The sequence below is a fragment of the Somniosus microcephalus genome, unplaced genomic scaffold, assembly GCF_052327205.1.
Source record: "Somniosus microcephalus isolate GS21.2 unplaced genomic scaffold, FLI_Smic_1.0 unresolved_chr9, whole genome shotgun sequence".
In the NCBI taxonomy this organism is placed as follows: domain Eukaryota; kingdom Metazoa; phylum Chordata; class Chondrichthyes; order Squaliformes; family Somniosidae; genus Somniosus; species Somniosus microcephalus.
This window is the reverse complement of record NW_028225187.1, coordinates 3,958,297-3,972,131: the sequence shown is the minus strand read 5'-3', so window position 1 is coordinate 3,972,131 and position 13,835 is coordinate 3,958,297. Positions and strand designations below refer to the sequence as shown.

Below are 13,835 nucleotides of genomic sequence, written 5' to 3'. Positions count from 1 at the left end.
ATCAAGGGAATTTTGGAAAATGTCATCCAATGCATCCACTATCTCTATAGCCAACTCTTTCAAAACCCTAGGATGTCGGCCATCAGGTCCAAGGGATTTGTCGGCTTTCAGTCCCATTAATTTCTCCAGTACTTTTTACTAATACTAATTTCTTTCAGTTCCTCATTCTCGCTGGACCCTTGGCTCTCCACTATTTCCGGGAATTTTTTTGCATTGTTCTTCCGTGAAGACAGACACAAAGTATTTATTTAATTTACCTGCCATTTCCTTATTCCCTGTTATAATTTCCCCTGTCTCAGCCTGTAAAGGACCCACATTTACTTTCACTAATCTTTTCCCTTTTACGTAACTATAGCAGATTTTACAGTCTGTTTTTATGTCTCTTGCTAGTTTACTCTCATTCTATTTTCCCTTTCATTATCAGTTTCTGGTCCTCTTTTGCTGAATTCTAAAATACTCACAAACCTCAGGCCTACTCTTTTTAGCAACAATATAAGCATCTTCCTTTGATCTAATACTATCTTTAATGTCTCTTGTTAGCCACAGTAGGAACACTTTTCCTGTGGGGTTTTTGTGCCTTAAAGGAATATAAATTTGCTGTAAATTATGTATTAATTCTTTAAATGCTAGCCATTGTTTGTCTACCATCATAGCTTTTAATGTAGTTTCCCAATCTACCTTAGCCACCTCGTCCCTCATAACTACATAGTTTGCTTTGTTTAGATTTAAGACCCTAGTTTCAGATTTAACTAAATCACTTTTAAACGCAATGTAAAATTCTATCATATTATGGTCACTCTTCCCTAAAGGCCCCTTTACTACAAGGTTATTAATTAATCCTTTCTCATTGCACAATACTAGATCTAAACTAGCCTGTTCCCTAGTTGGTTCCTCAACATACTGATCTACAAACCTAACTTGCATACATTCCATGAATTTGTCCTCCACACTATTACTGCACATTTGGATTGCTCAGTCTATATGTAGATTAAAGTCCCCCATGATCACTGTATTACCCTTGTTACATTCGCCTCTAATTTCCTGATTTATACTCTGCCCTACGTTACAACTACTGTTTGGGGGCCTATAAACAACTCCCACCAATGTTTTCAGCCCCTTGCTGTTTCTTAGCTCCACCCAAACTGACTCTAATTCTTGATTTTCGGAGCTAAGATCCTTTCTCTCTGCTGTCTTTATCCCATCCTTTATTATCAGGGCTAACCCTCCTACTTTTCCATTTTGCTTAACTCTTCTAAAAGTTAAGTATCCTGAAATATTTAGTTCCCAACCTTGGCCACCTTGCAACCACATCTCCGTTATGGCTATTAGATCAAACCTGTCAATTCCTATCTGCAGTATTAATTCATCTATTTTGTTGCGAATGCTTCACCCATTCAGATATAGTGCCTTTAGCTTTGACTTATTTCTATTTTCCCTGATGTCACCTTAGTCCCTGATGCCTTATTACCTTTGTTACTCTCTCTGTCCCATCCTGACCCACTCTGCTTATTTTTACCCAAAACTCTACGCTGCTCTCGAGCCTTGACATTTCTCTCACTGCTTTTAAATTTACTCTTTCCTGAAGCCTCCCACCCCCCAGCCATTCATTAGTTTAATGCCCTGTCTGCTGCCCCAGTTATTCGGTTCACCAGGGCACTGGTCCCAGCCCCGTGGAGCCTGTCCCAAAGGAACAGCTCCCTCTTTCCCCAGTACTGGTGCCAGTGCCCCATAAATTGAAAGCCCTTCCTCCCACACCACTCGTTGAGCCACACAGTTAAACCTCTATTCTGTTTGTCCCTATGTCAATTTGTGCGGGGCTCAGGTACCAATCCAGAGATTATTACCTTTTGAGGTTCTGTTTTTTAATTTGGATCCTAGCTCCTCAAACACCCTCAGCAGAACCTCTTTCCTAGTTATACCTCTGTCTTTGGGTCCTACGTGGACCACGACAACTGGATCCTCCCCCTCCAAGTTCTTCTCCAGTCTCGAGGATGTCAATAGTAAAGGGCAGGCCGGAAAGTATTAAACATCAGAGGGAAAAGTCATATCATTGAAACCTGCATGTTCAGTGAATACTGTATTAGAATCAAGTGAGGATTTGAAACTCTTCTTGGCCATTGTTCGCTTTCAAACGAGGTTTCCATTAACTCAGTTTTAACTTCAACACACACCTCTATTGAAGCTGTGAATTAAACCGTGCAACATTTTACTGAATAATGAAATGTTATTGAGAAGTTGTCTTTATGTCAATACAACTAACATTGAGACCACTTTCTGTCTGTTCTAATTGAAGATGTTCAGCAGAAACACAAGGAAACACTCCGGGAACAAACTGAAACACTGAGAGTGAACACGATCCTAATAAAGGAGAAGGTTAAGATTTTCCAGCTGGTTGATCGATACGCTGAGCTAACGATCATTTCTACTGTTCGAGATCGGACACTTGTAGAACATGAACTGCTGGCAAGAGGCCGAGACCATGAAGAGTGGAGAGAGCAACACCTCCGGGGAGTACTGGAGAAAATCCGAACTGATCAATTGTTCCACAGCAGTTTTTCCCAGAGAAAATCCAAATCTGGGAGTTCCGGAGCAGTGAGCGGAGTCCCGGGGATTGGGAAAACAACAATGGTACAAAAGATTGTTCATGACTGGGCCACTGGGAAAATATACCCAAACTTTCAATTTGTTTTCAGTTTTAAATTCCGGGATTTGAACGCTATTAATTGTAGAATAAACCTGAGGAATCTGATACTGGATCAGTATCCTTACTTTGGGAATATTCTTAGGGAGCTCTGGAAGAACCCAGAGGGATTGCTGTTTATATTCGATGGTTTGGATGAATTCAAGGACAGGATCGATTTTGCTGACAATCGGAGAAATACTGAACCTCAGCACAGGTGCACAGATCCTGAAGACTGCTGTGAAGTGACTGACATTGTGTACAGTTTAATACAGCACAAGCTGCTCCCAGGATGTTCAGTGCTAGTGACCAGCCGCCCCACTGCATTACATTTATTGGAAAAGGCTGAGATCAGTGTCTGGGCTGAAATCCTGGGATTTGTTGGTGAAGAACGGAAGGAATATTTCAACAAGTTTTTTGAAGATCAGACGGTGGCAGCAGCTGTTTTCAAACACGTGGAAGAGAACGAGATCCTGTACACAATGTGCTACAACCCTTCCTACTGCTTGATCCTCGGTCTGTCACTGGGCCCCTTCTTTACACAAAGAGACAGGAATCAGCAGCGAGTTCCCAAGACCATCACCCAACTATATTCCTACTATATTTACAACATTCTGAAAAACCATGGCCGAGAGATTGAAAGCCCCCGTGATGTGTTACTGAAGCTTGGTGAGATGGCCTTCACAGGAGTCTCCGAGAAGAAGATTGTGTTTGGAAATGGAGATTTGGTCAAGTACAATCTACAACATTGCCAGTTCCTGTCTGGGTTCATGGTGGAACTTCTGGAGAGAGATGAATCTGCCCAGAGCGTGGTGTACACATTCCCGCACCTCACCATCCAAGAGTTTGTAGCCGCACTCGCACAATTCCTGACTCCAGATCCTGGGGACATCCTGAAACTCCTCAGAGAATCCCACAGCAAGGAAGATGGGCGATTTGAGATATTTCTCCGTTTTGTTGCTGGTCTCTCCTCCCCACAGGCAGCTCGGCCCCTGGAGGAGTTTCTGGGTCGATTTCTTCATCAAACCACCTGCCGAGCGATTGACTGGGTGAAGGAGAAGGTTGAAGGACAGATTGGAGACACAGGGAGTGTAACTGGTCAAAAGAACCTCCTGAACACATTCCACTACCTGTTTGAGTCTCAGAATAAAGCACTGGCTCAGACCACAGTGGGATCTGTGGAAACACTTAGATTTAGTAGATTGATATTGACCCCGATTGACTGTGCGGTCTTGTCTCACATCATTGGACTCTGTGATTCAATAAAAGACCTCAATCTAGAAGGCTGCTCCATTCAGTGTGAAGGACTCCATCGGCTGGGACCCGTACTGCACAAATGCCGGGTGTTGAGGTAACTCTATTTGTCTCTAACTGTTGGGTGAATTGTAGAACAGTCACGGATTGTGTTGTTGCTACATTCAGTGTGAAGGACTCCAGCGGCTGGGACCCGTACTGCACAAATGCCGGGAGTTGAGGTAACTGTTTATTTGTCTCTAACTGTTGGGTGAATTGTAGAACAGTCACGGATTGTGTTGTTGCTCCGTAATGTAGGGAAACAAACAGTTCAGTTAAACCAGGGAGAAGCGGATTCAACACAAATATGACCAATAATAAAAGGATCGGTCAGTAATTCCCTAAGGACTGGAGAATCTAAAATGGATCCTTGTGAACAAGTAGGGATTTTACAGTCTTTATCGGATCAGCAGATACAGGTCACTGAGAGTCTGATAATTTAATTACAATAAATCATATTTAATAAGGCTGGACAGGTAAACATATAAAATATAATCCGGCAGTAAAGATAAAATTAATTTAAAATATTTTCCACATCCACCATTTCAACTGGAAACAGGAGAGAAACCCAAGTTTAAATCACTAACAGTTCAATATTTACTCCAATACCGTGCAGGGTGTATCCTGTCGAGGGGTTAGTTTCCTGGATTGGGAATATTGGGGAATCGGGAATTCTTTCAGCTGTAAATGTTTACAATTATTCACAGTCCTGAACATTGAGTAAAGATTGATATTCAGGATCTTAAACCTGCCGGTGAAAAGGTTCCAATCTAGCCGGAGTACAGACACACACCGGCCAGCGGTGGGGCCTCGCACACAGCGGGCGGCTCCTGGGTAAACCGGGGGCAGTGGACCCGAGAATACCCCATAATCCACCCCCTGTGTTTGAGGCCCCGCTCGGGGAGGGAACTTCCGAAAATTCCCCAAAAACTGTCGGGCCAGTTACACCTGAAATAAATGTAGAGCCAGTTTAATAATGGGAATAAAGTAAAAGACTCCCCTCCCCTATAAACTAGGAGCACAGGGACATTTAAAACTTGTAACAGGACAGAATAAACTCTATTGCTGCTATTGACAAACATTCACTATAAGCCCTCTGACTCCCACAGCTACCTGGAATACACTTCCTCCCACCTCACTTCCTGTAAGGACGCTGGCCCATTCTCCCAGTTTTTCTGATGATGCCACATTCCATCCAGTGCTTCCGACATGTCTTCCTTTTCCCTCAACCGAGGATTCCCCTCTACCGTGGTTGACGCGGCTCTTGACCGTGTCTGTTCTGTTTCCCACACTTCTGCTCTCACCCCTGCCCCTCCCTCCCAGAACCAAGATAGGTTCCCCTTGTCTTCACCTTTCACCCCACCAGCCTCCACATTTAATCTCTCCTGTCTTCCACCCTATCACAGACCTTCACTTTTGTTCTGTCCTCCGCTCCCCCCACCTTTCCCGGCCCCGACACTTGCTTAAACATCTGTTACATCTGTAACTTGTTCCAGTTCTGACGAGGGGTCCTTGTCCTGAAACATTAACTCTGTTTCTCTCTCTGTAGATGCTGCCTGACCTGCTGGGTATTTCCAGCATTTTGTGGCGACACGCCACCACTGGACACAATCCGCTCACAGCGGTACGGACAGTTTAAGCAGATGCCCCCAACCGGGGGCCCTTTCCTCCAGCAACTTGTTTCCCACAGGGATAGGCTGCCGGGAGCACTTCCTGTCTGGGGAGTATTTAAGTCAGGCGCGGGCTCTTCCAGTTCCTGTTTTGCCATGAGGCTGAAATAAAAAGCTGTACTGTTTCACTGGCTCTGGTCTCGACTCCCACGTTTGCCGCGGTATCTCAACACTGGTGACCCCGGCACTCAGGACGAATCCTAAGCTAGCATGGCGGATACAAACGCAGTCACGGTTAAATTACCAGACTTTTGGGAAAACTTGGCCGAAGCCTGGTTCGTTCAAGCCGAGTCCAGATTCCGGCTGAAAGGCATCACAGGCGGCACCACAAAGTACGACTACCTCGTCTCCTCGCTCACGTACGCTACCATCCCCAAAGTTTGGGCAGCGCTGCAGGACCCACCACAGACTGGCAAGTATGAACATCTGAAGGCTGCGCTCCTTAAAAAATTTCAAACGTCCTCTTACCAGCGCCACTGCCAACTCCTTGACCTCCCCGGTCTCGGTGACGCTTCACCATCAGACCTGCTTTCCCACATGCTGTCCCTCGCGGACGACAAGCCCCCCGGCGCCCTCTTTCGCACGCTTTTCATTCGGCAGCTTCCCGCCAGCATCCGCCCGCTCATTGTGGAGTCCGGCTCCACGGACCTGAATGACATAGCAGAAAAGGCCGACCGGCTGCTCTCTGCACAGTCCGCGCGCGACGTCACGCCCAACCTCGCAGCAACGACCACGCGGTCTCCCCGGCCCACTAGGCCCGCCCGCCCTACCACTCCGGGCCACTGTTACTACCACACCCGTTTTGGCACTAGGGCCCAACGCTGCACGCCACCGTGTACCTTCAATTCCCCCCCCCGCACCGGCCCCCGCGATGGCCATGGGGCAAAAGGGGCCTCTACTGTACGTCACTGACGACAGAACCAACCGCCGATTTCTGTGCGACACGGGCCCAGCACAGCATCACCCCCGCCTCCGCCCTCGAAATCCAATGCGGCACACGAGGTATCACGCTGGCCGCCGCCAATGGCTCAGACCTCCGCACATATGGCACCCGCATGGTCACGCTCGACCTCGCGGGCCGCCGCTACCGCTGGGAGTTCCTCACTGCCAAGATCCTCTGCCCACTCATCGGCGCCGACTTCCTACATGCCCACGACCTCCTTGTCGACATTCCGAGGCACCGCCTCGTCGACGCCAACACTATGGCCACCATCCCCGGCGCCTTTACCCCGGGCCGTTCGGCCGGCCTGACGACCTACTGCCTCGCCAGGGCCGTGGATGAATACTCGGCACTCCTAGCCGAGTTTCCCGCCCTCACCAACCCGACCTTTTCGGCCAAAGCCGCCAAACACGGGGTGGAGCACTATATCCCCACCACCGGCCCTCCAGTTTCTGCCCACGCCCGCAGGCTCAACCCGGCCAAGCTGGAAATCGCACGGGCCGAGTTCACCACCATGGAACAACTCGGCATCATCCGCCGCTCCAGCAGCCCCTGGGCCTCGCCCCTCCACATCGCCCCTAAGCCCGGCGGAGGTTGGCGCCCTTGTGGGGACTACCGCCACCTTAACAATGCCACCACCCCCGACCGATACCCGGTGCCTCACATCCAGGACTTCTCGGCCCAACTGGCCAGATGAACCGTCTTTTCCAAAGTCGACCTGGTGCGCGGTTACCATCAAGTCCCCGTACACCCCGCGGACATTCCCAAAACAGCCGTCATCACCCCATTCAGCCTGTTCGAGTTCCTGAGGATGCCCTTCGGCCTCAAGAATGCAGCCCAGGCTTTCCAGCGCCTTATGGACTCGGTCCTGCGGGACCTGAACTTCCTATTCGTCTATCTAGACGACATTCTTGTGGCCAGCTCCTCCAAACAGGAACACCTCGAACACCTTCGCGTCCTGTTCGGGCGCCTAGCCCAACACGGGCTCATCCTCAGCCCGGCGAAGTGCCAATTCGGCCTAACCGAGATCGATTTTCTCGGTCACCACATCACCCCTGCTGGGGCCGTCCCCCTGCCCAACAAGGTGCAGGCCGTCCAGCAGTTCCCCCACCCCACAACCATCAAGGGCCTCCAGGAGTTCCTCGGGATGGTGAACTTCTACAACAGGTTCATCCCCAGAGCTGCAGCCCTCATGAAGCCCCTATGCGACTCCCTCCGAGATAAATCTGGCAAGATGGCCGTAGCCTGGACCACTGACACGTCAGCCGCCTTCGATGCCACCAAAAACGCGCTCGCCGACGCCACTCTGCTCGCGCACCCGAGGGCCGATGCCCGGGTCGCGCTCACCACCGACGTCTCCAACCACACGGTCGGGGCCGTGTTCGAGCAGTGGGTTAATGGCGCGTGGCAGCCACTTGCCTTCTACAGCTGCCAACTGCACCCCCCGGAGGTCAAATACTCCACTTTCGACCGCGAGCTTCTCGCACTCCACCTGTCGGTCCGCCATTTCAGGTTCCTCCTGGAAGGCCGCCCCTTCACCGCGTATGTGGACCACAAGCCACTCACATACGCGATGGCCAAGCACACCGAACCCTGGTCCGCTCGGCAGCAACGCCAGCTCACGGCCGTGTCCGAGTTTACCACGGACATCCAGCATGTCTCCGGTAGAGACAACGTTGTCGCCGACTGCCTTTCCTGTCCCGCCATCTGCGTGAATCACCTCGCGGCTGACTACGCGCAACTAACAGCGGCCCAGCTCGTGGACCCAGACCTCCTTTCGGCGGCTACCAGCCTGCCAGGGCTACGCCTAGCCAAGGTCGCGCACGGGCCCGAAGCCACGGCAGTTACTTGCGACATCACACTCAGCCAACCCAGGCCGGTCGTCCCTGAAACCTGGCGCCGCCGCGTCTTCGACGCACTCCATGGGCTCTCCCACCCGGGTTCCCACGCGTCCGTCAAACTCCTCTCCCAGCGTTTCGTCTGGCGCGGCCTCAGCAGAGATGTTCGGACTTGGGCCACCTCCTGCCTCGCCTGCCAACAGGCTAAGGTACAACGGCATACAAAAGCACCCCTGGGAGACTTCGAGGTACCCAGCCGCCGCTTCGACCATGTACACGTCGACATCATCGGGCCCCTGCCGCCATCGCAAGGCCAGACTTATCTCCTCACGATGGTCGACCGCTACACACGCTGGCCTGAGGCAGCGCCGCTGACCTCCACCACCACAGCCGACATCGCCAGGGCGTTCGTTAACACCTGGGTAGCGAGGTTCGGCGTACCGGCCGACATAACCTCTGACAGAGGCGCCCAGTTCACCTCCGAACTCTGGACGGCCACAGCATGCAACCTCGGTGTGACGCTCCACCGAACCACGGCGTACCACCCGCAGGCCAACGGGCTTTGTGAATGCTTCCACAGGTCACTCGAGGCCTCACTCCGCGCCGGCCTGCAGGACAGTACCTGGACTGACCGCCTACCGTGGGTACTACTAGGCCTATGCACCGCGGTCAAAGAAGACCTCCAGTCCTTGGCAGCGGAGTTAGTCTACGGACAACCGCTGCGCGTCCCAGGCGAATTCCTTCCGGAGGCTACCACGCCTTGGTCGGCCGACCAGCAGCGGCTCAACTCTTTCTCTTCCGCTCAGCAGTTCGCCCCACTTCCGGTCAACCGACACGGCGAACTCGCACCTCACGTTCTGCCAAATTTACAGCAGGCGCGCTTCATCTTCGTGCGACACGACGCGCACCGCGGACCCCTGCGACCCCCGTACGATGGACCATACGAAGTACTACAAACCGGGGACAAGGTCTTCAAGCTGCGACTCGGCGACAGGGTCGAGACAGTCTCCATCGACCGGCTCAAACCAGCACACACAGAACCAGGGGAACAGGTCCCCGTGGCCCGGCCTCCAACTAGAGGCCGTCCCACCAGCAAGCCAGCACAGCCGGCGGCAAACCGCCAGGCCCCGCCAACTAGACCGGCGATAACGCAGAGCCGCTGCGGCAGAACCATCAGACCACCGTCACGACTCGTCCACTCCTCCTAAGCGGATTCTGGGGGGAGCTCTGTGGCGACACGCCACCACTGGACACAATCCGCTCACGGCGGTATGGACAGTTTAATCAGACGCCCCCAACCTGGGGCCCTTTCCTCCAGCAACTTGTTTCCCACAGGGACAGGCTGCCGGGAGCACTTCCTGTCTGGGGAGTATTTAAGTCAGGCGCGGGCTCTTCCAGTTCCTGTTTTGCCATGAGGCTGAAATAAAAAGCTATACTGTTTCACTGGCTCTGGTCTCGACTCCCACGTTTGCCGCGGTATCTCAACAATTTCCTGTTTTTATTTCAGAATTAATTCTCCTTGTTATATAAAATCCTGGGGGGCGGATTTTACAGCAGCAGTTAGCGTTTCACAATATAACTCACCCCGAGATATTATACAGATTAATATAATGCACAGAGTAGAAAGCACAGGGAATCACCGCTTTATCATTTAATTCTGAAAAAATCGACCGATTCCCATAAAATCCGGGATTTAAGGAGCAGCAGAACTGAGACCAGTTTCTCCAAACATGACGAGGCCGGTCACTGAGCTCCAGGAGGGTAATTCTGATCATCAGGGAATGAGACCGGACTGAGGGACATTTAAAGGCTCCACACAGACAGCACTTTATTTAATAAATACATTAACGGACAGTCCCTGAATATATGGGCAGCTGGACAGAGTGAGATACATTCCCAGTGAGGGGGGAATTTCACAGGGGTCAGCGGGCGCGATCAGTGGCGGGTCGGGTGGGAAAATTGATTTTTCCCCAGTGGGTCAGGACCCCGCTGTCAACCCGCCACCACGTGCCTTTCCCAAATGTCGGGTCTGTCAGAGCAGAGCAGACCCGACACGGGGGAGGCAATTCAGGTCACTATGACCTTGTTAACAGAGGATTACAGTAACAACTATTTTCAGCTCGCCTTCAGAGTTTACATAGAAACATAGAAGATAGAAGCAGGAGTCAGCCAATCGGCCCCTCGAGCCTGCTCCGCCATTCAATGCGATCATGGCTGATCATCCAAATTCAGTACCCGGTCCCTGCTTTCTCCCCATACCCCTTGATCCCTTTAGCCTTAAGAAATGTATCCAACTCCTCCTTGAATATATTTAATGAATTGGCCTCTGCTGCCTTCTGTGGTAGAGATTTCCACAGGTTCACCACTCTCTGGGTGAAGAACTTCCTCCTCATTTCTGTCCTAAAAGGTCTACCCCTTATCCTTTAGACTGTGACCCCTGGTTCTGGACTCCCCCGCCATCGGGAACATCCTTCCTGCATCTAGTCTGTCTAGTCCGGTTAGAATTTTATAAGTTTCAGTGAGATCCCCTCTCATTCTTCTAAACTCCAGCGAGTACAAGCCCAATCGACCCAATCTCCCTTCATACGTCATTCCTGCCATCCCAGGTATCAGCCTGGTGAATCTTTGCTGAACTCCCTCCATGGCAAGAATATCCTTCCTCAGATGAGATGACCAAAACTGCACACAATACTCAAGATGTGGTCTCACCAAGGCCCTGTACAACTGCAGCAAGACCTCTTTGTTCCTGTACTCAAACCCTCTCGCTATGCAGGCCAACATACCATTTGCTGCCTTAACCGCCTGCTGTACCTGCATGCTTACCTTCAGCGACTAGTGCACAAGGACACCCAGGTCTCGTTGCACTTCCCCTTCTCCCAATCTATTGCCATTCAGATAATAATCTGCCTTCCTGTTTTTGGCACCAAAGTGGATAACCTCACATTTATCCACGTTGTATTGCATCTGCCATGCTTCTGCCCAATCACCCAACCTGTCCAAATCATCCTGGAGTTTCTCAGCATCCTCCTCACAGCACACACGCCCACCCAGCTTTGTGTCGTCTGCAAACTTGGAGATATTACATCTAGTTCCCTTGTCTAGATCATTAATATATATTGTGAATAGCTGGGGTCCAAGGACCGATCCCTGCGGTACCCCACTAGTCACTGCCTGCCTCTCAGAAAAAGACCCGTTTATTCCAACTCTTTGCTTTCTATCTGCCAACCAGTTCTCTATCCAAGTCAATACCTTGCCCCCAATCCCATGTGCCTTAACTTTACACATTAATCTCTTATGTGGGACCTTATTGAAAGCCTTCTGAAAGTCCAAATACACCACATCCACTGGTTCTCCCTTATCTATTTTACTAGTTACATCCTCAAAAAATTCCAGTAGATTATTCAAGCACAATTTACCTTTTGTAAATCCATGTTGACTTTGTCCGATCCTGTCACTGTTTTCCAAGTGCTCTGCTATTACATCTTTTATAATGGACTCTAGCATTTTCCTCACTACCGATGTGAGGCTTACCGGTCTGTAATTCCCTGTTTTCTCTCTACCACCTTTTTTGAACAGTGGGGTAACATTAGCTACCCTCCAATCCATGGGTACTGTTCCAGATTCCATCAAATGTTGGCAGATGATCAGCAATGCATCTACTATTTCTAGGGCCACTTCCTTCAGTACCCTAGGATGTAGATTATCAGGCCCTGGGGATTTATCGGCCTTCAATCCCATCAATTTCCCTAACACCATTTCCCTACAAATACTGATTTCTTTCAGTTCCTCCCTTTCATCAGACCCTATGTTCCTGTGGTCCACGCTGCTCGGGGATCACGTCAGGTAACCAGGGCGGGAGTTGAAAGGCCATGGAATCATTTCATTACTTGACAGCTGGAAATGTGCTATAAAAGCTCCCATCTCACAGCTGTTCACTTTCCAAGCTCAGAAGCTGTTGCTTACTGCATTTGGAAGACAGATTGAGCTTTATGCAGGTTGCAAGTGTTTGGAGCAAACTCTCTATCCAGTGTCACCTCATTGGAACAACCTCTCTCACCGTTAACAGATATCTTCTGATATCTTAAGTTCACCTGCCATCTGTTACACCAGCATGGGTCTGGTTTATACTGTCTCAACTTGGGCCTCAGAGTCTCACCACGATCAGCCCCAACACCAGCAGCACCAGGCACACCAGCAGCACCAACAACAACACCAACCTTCTCCACAACTCCTGATGCTGCACAGCACAGAGGGCATCAACACCCGGCCACATTGCTGACCAGGTCACCAGAGATGGCCTCACCATGGCCAGAATTTCTTCACTTGGTGCTGCTCACCCTGGATGACACATGATGCGCCAGGTTAACACCAGCCCACACCAACAACACAAAGCATCCCTACAATGCCCAAACCATTCCTGTCACACTCATCAGCATTGCGGGGGCTACCGTTATGTCTCACCATTCACTGCAACTCACTAAGCCACTTCCAAACATGTACACAAATCTTTCGAAGAACGGAAAGTGTTGAAAATAAAGATTTCAATGTTTGACACCACATTAACAGAAACTTCACATGAACATTGGCTAAAACAATTGCCCATCCTTGTGTGTTGTTAGTTGGTATGATTGGACTAGGATGAGGGTGAGTGTGAGGGGTGGCTTGTGAGATGGGGATGTGATAATATAGATAGAGAGGAATGGGTGGAGGTGCAGGGTAAGTTGGTGAGAGTAAGGATGTTCAGGAGTAGGGTAGGTAAGGCAGAGTGATGGGGATGTGATAATATAGAGAAAGATGGGTGGAGGTGCAGGGTAAGTTGATGAGAGTAAGAATGTGCAGGAGTAAGGTGGGGAAGGCAGAGTGATGGGGATGTGATAATATAGAGAGAGATGGGTGGAGGTGCAGGGTAAGTTGGTGAGAGTAAGGATGTTCAGGAGTAGGGTGGGGAAGGCAGAGTGATGGGGATGTGATAATATAGAGAGAGATGGGTGGAGGTGCAGGGTAAGTTGGTGAGAGTAAGGATGTTCTGGAGTAGGGTGGGGAAGGCAGAGTGATGGGGATGTGATAATATAGAGAGAGATGGGTGGAGGTGCAGGGTAAGTTGGTGAGAGTAAGGATGTTCAGGAGTAGGGTGGGGAAGGCAGAGTGATGGGGATGTGATAATATAGAGAGAGATGGGTGGAGCTGCAGGGTAAGTTGGTGAGAGTAAGGATGTTCAGGAGTAGGGTGGGGAAGGCAGAGTGATGGGGATGTGATAATATAGAGAGAGATGGGTGGAGGTGCAGGGTAAGTTGGTGAGAGTAAGGATGTTCAGGAGTAGGGTGGGGAAGGCAGAGTGATGGGGATGTGATAATATAGAGAGAGATGGGTGGAGGTGCAGGGTAAGTTGGTGAGAGTAAGGATGTTCAGGAGTA

General features: G+C 50.3%; 1 pseudogene; it reads left to right on the top strand.

The window, feature by feature from the left end:
* The first annotated feature begins 2,293 nt into the window (after positions 1–2,293).
* LOC147084232 (NACHT, LRR and PYD domains-containing protein 3-like) lies at positions 2,294–4,279 on the top strand (annotated as a pseudogene).
* Positions 4,280–13,835: the final 9,556 nt, after the last annotated feature.